We start from the raw sequence: 4,266 nt of genomic DNA, 5'->3' as shown, positions 1-4,266 counted from the left end.
CCTTCTTCGGATGCCCTACTGTTCTCTACTCTCTCCTGATACCCTTCTGTCCTCTCCTCTCTCTGGATGACCTTCTGTATTGTCCTTTCTCTGTATGACCTTCTGTCTTCTCCTCTATCTGGATGCCCTTCTTTTCTCTCCTCTTCCTGGATGCTCTTCTGTTCTCTCCTCTCTATGAATGCCCTTCTGTCTTCTCCTCTCTCCAGATGCTCTTCTGTTCTCTCCTCGTTCCAAATGCCCTTCTGTCCTCTCCTCTCTCTGGTTGCCCTTCAGTCTTCTTCCCTCTGTGAATTACCTTCTGTTCTTTCCTCTATCTGGATGACCTTCTGTTCTCTCCTCTCTCTAGATGCTCTTCTATAATCTCCTCTCTCTGGATTCCCTTCTGGTAGCCTTTCTGTCCTCTCCTCTCTCTGGATGCTCTTCTGTTCACTCCTCATTCCGGATGCCCTTGTATCCTCTCCACTCTCTTAATAATGAAGGGTTTCCCTTCAGTCTTATTCCCTCTTCAAATTACCTTTTGTTCTTTCCTCTATCTGGATGCCATTCTGTATTTTCCTCTCTCTAGATGCTATTCTGTACTGTCTTCTCTCTCTATGCCCTTCTGTCCTCTCCCCTATCTTGATGCCCTTTTGTTCTCTCCTCTCTCTGGATGCCCTTCTCTCTTCTCCGCTCTCTGGATGCCCTTTGGTTCTCTCCTCTCCCTGGATGCCCTTGTGTTCTTTCCTCTCTCTGGATGCCCTTCTGTCCTCTCCTCTCTCTGGATGCCCTTCAGTTCTCTCCTTTCTCCAGATGCTCATCTGTCTTCTCCACTCTCTGAATGCCCTTATGTCCATTCCTCTCTCTCTGTATGACCTTCTGTCTTCTTCTCTCTCTGGATGCCCTTCTGTTCTCTCCTGTCTCTGGGTGCCCTTCTGTTCTCTCCTCTCTCCGGATGACATTCTGTCCTCTCCTCTCTCTGGATGCCCTTCTGTTCTCTCCTCTCTCTGGATGACCTTCTGTTCTCTCCTCTCTCTGGATGCTTTTCTGTTCTATCCTTTCTCTTGATGCCCTTCTGTCTTCTCATCCCTCTGGATGCCCTTTTGTTCTCTCATCTCTCCGGATGCCCTTCTGTCTTCTCCTATCTCTGGATGCCCTTTTGTTCTCTCATCTCTCCGGATGTTTTTCTGTTCTCTCCTCTCTCTGTATGCCCTTCTGTCCTCTCCCCTATCTTTATGCCCTTTTATTCTCTCCTCTCTCTGGATGCCCTTCTCTCTTCTCCTCTCTCTGTATGCCCTTCTGTCATCTCCCCTATCTTTATGCCCTTTTATTCTCTCCTCTCTCTGGATGCCCTTCTCTCTTCTCCTCTCTCTGGATGTGCTTCGGTTCTCTCCTCTCCCTGGATGCCCTTCTGTTCTTTCCTCTCTCTGGATGCCCTTCAGTTCTTTCCTCTCTCCAGATGCTCATCTGTCTTCTCCTCTCTCTGGATGCCTTTCAGTCTTCTCCTCTCTCCGGATGCCATTTTGTTCTCTCACCTCTCCAGATGCCCATCTGTCTTCTCGTCTCTCTGGGTGCCCTTCTGTTCTCTCCTTTCCCTGGATTCTCTACTGATCTCTCCTCTCTCTGGATGCTCTTCGGTCTTCCCCTCAGCTCAGATGCCCTTCTGTCTTCTCTTCTCTCTAGATGCCCCTATGTTCCCTCCTCTAGTTTGATGCCCTTCTGTTTTCTCCTCCCTCTGGATGCCCTTCTGTTTTTTCCTCTTTCAGGATGCTCTTCTGTCTTCTCCTCTCTCTCTGGATGCTCTTCTCTTCTCTCCTCTCTCCGGATGCCATACTGTTCTCTACTCTCTCCTAATACCCTTGTGTCCTCTCCTCTTTCTGGATTCCCTTCCTTACTTTCCTCTCTCTGGATGCCCTTCTGTCCTCTCCTCTCTCTGGATGCCCCTCTGTTCTCTCCTCTCTCTGGATGTTTTTCTGTTCTCTCCTCTCTCTGTATGCCCTTCTGTCCTCTCCTCTTTCTGGATGCCCTTTTATTCTCTCCTCTCTTTGGATGCCATGAGGTCTTATCCTCACTCCGGATGCCCTTCTGACTTCTCCTCTCTCCGGATGCCCTTTTGTTCTCTCATCTCTCCAGATGCCCATCTGTCTTCTCCTCTCTCTGGATGCCCTTCTCTTCTCTCCTTTCCCTGGATACCCTTCTAATCTCTCCTCTCTCTGGATGCACTTCTGTCTCCTCCTCACCTCGGATGCCCTTCTGTCTTCTCTTCTCTCTAGATGCCCTTCTGTTCCCTCCTCTATTTTGATGCACTAATGTTTTCTCCTCTCTCTGGATGCCCTTCTGTCTTCTCCCCTCTCCATATGCCATTCTGTACTCTCCTATCTCTGGATGCCCGTGTGTTTTCTATCTCTGGATGCCCTTCTTTTCTCTCCTCTGTCTGCATGTTCTTTGTCTTCGACTCTCTCTGGATGCCCTTCTGTCTTCTCCTTTATCTTGATGCCCTCCTGTTCTCTCCTCTTGCTAGATGCCCTTCTGTTTTTTCCTCTCTCAGGATGCTCTTCTGACTTCTCCTCTCTCTCTCTCTCTGGATGCCCTTCTCTTCTCTCCTCTCTTCGATGCAATAGTGTTCTCTACTATCTCCAGATGCCCTTGTGTCCTCTCCTCTTTCTGGATTCCCGTCCTTACTCTCCTTTATCTGGATGCCCTTCTCTCCTCTCCTCTCTCTGTATGCCCTTCTGTTCTCTCCACTCACTGGATGCCATTCTGTCCTCTCCTCTCTCTGGATGCCCTTCTGTTATCTCCTCTCTCTGGATGCCCTTCTGTCTTCTCCTCTCTACTGATGTCCTTCTGTTCTCTCCTCTCTCTGGATGAACTTCTGTTCTCTCCTCTCTCAGGATGCTCTTCTGTGTTCCCTCTCTCTCTGGATGCTCTTTTCTTCTCTCCTCTCTACGGATGCCATACTGTTTTCTACTCTCACTGGATGCCCTTTGGTCCTCTCCTCTTTCTGGATCCCCTTCATTACTCTCCACTGTCTGGATGCCCTTCTATTCTCTCCTCTCTCTGGTTGCCATTCTGTCCTCTCCTCTCTCTGGATGCCCTTCTGTTATCTCCTCTTATGGATGCCCTTCTGTCTTCTCCTCTCTCCGGATGCCATTCTGTCTTCTCCTCTCTACAGATGCCCCTCTCCTGTCTATGGATGCCCTTCTGTATTCTCCTCTCTCTGAATGACCTTCTGTTCTCTCCTCTCTCTGGATGCTTTTCTGTTCTCTCCTCTCTCTGGATGCCCTTATGTCTTCTCCTCTCTCCATATCCCTTTTGTTCGAGAGAAGGGCATCTCTCCGTATGCCCTTCGTCTTCTCCTATCTCTGGATGCCCTTTTGTTCTCTCATCTCTCCGGATACCGATCTGTATTCTCCTCTCTCTGTATTACATTCTGTCTACTCCTCTCTCCTGATGCCCTTCTGTACTCTCCTCCCTTTGGATTGCCTTCTGTCTTCTCCTCTCTCTGGATGCACTTCTGTCCTCTCCTCTCTCTGGATGCCCTTCTGTCCTCTCCTCTCTCCAGATGCCCATCTGTCTTCTCCACTCTCTGGATGCCCTTATGTCCTCTCCTGTCTCTGGATTGCCTTTGGTCTTCTCCTCTCTCTGGATGCCCTTCTGACTTCTCCGCATGCCCGTTTGTTCTTTCATCTCTCCAGATGCCCATCTGTCTTCTCCTTTCTCTGGATGCCTTTCTGTTCTCTCCTCTCTCTGTATGACCTTCAGTCTTCTCCTCTCTCTGGATGCTCTTCTCTTCTCTCCTTTCCCTGGATGCCCTTCTGATCTCTCCTGTCTCTGGATGCACTTCAGTCTTCTCCTCACCTCAGATGCCCTTCTGTTCCCTCCTCTAGTTTGATGCCCTAATGTTTTCTCCTCTCTCTGGATGCCCTTCTGTCTTCTCACCTCTCTGTATGCCATTCTGTACTCTCCTATCTCTGGATGCTCTTGTGTTTTCTATCTCTGGATGCCCTTCTATTCTCTCCTCTGTCTGCATGTTCTTTGTCTTCGACTCTCTCTGGATGCCCTTCTGTCTTCTCCTTTATCTTGATGCCCTCCTGTTCTCTCCTATTGCTAGGTGCCCTTCTGTTTTTTCCTCTCTCAGGATGCTCTTCTGACTTCTCCTCACTCCCTCTCTCTCTCTGGATGCCTTTCTCTTCTCTCCTCTCTTTGGATGCAATAGTGTTCTCTACTATCTCCAGATGCCCTTGTGTCCTCTCCTCTTTCTGGGTTCCTGTCCTTACTCTCTTTTGTCTG

The sequence above is a fragment of the Arvicanthis niloticus genome, chromosome 4, assembly GCF_011762505.2.
Source record: "Arvicanthis niloticus isolate mArvNil1 chromosome 4, mArvNil1.pat.X, whole genome shotgun sequence".
Taxonomy (NCBI): domain Eukaryota; kingdom Metazoa; phylum Chordata; class Mammalia; order Rodentia; family Muridae; genus Arvicanthis; species Arvicanthis niloticus.
Note: the sequence above shows the minus strand (reverse complement) of the source record.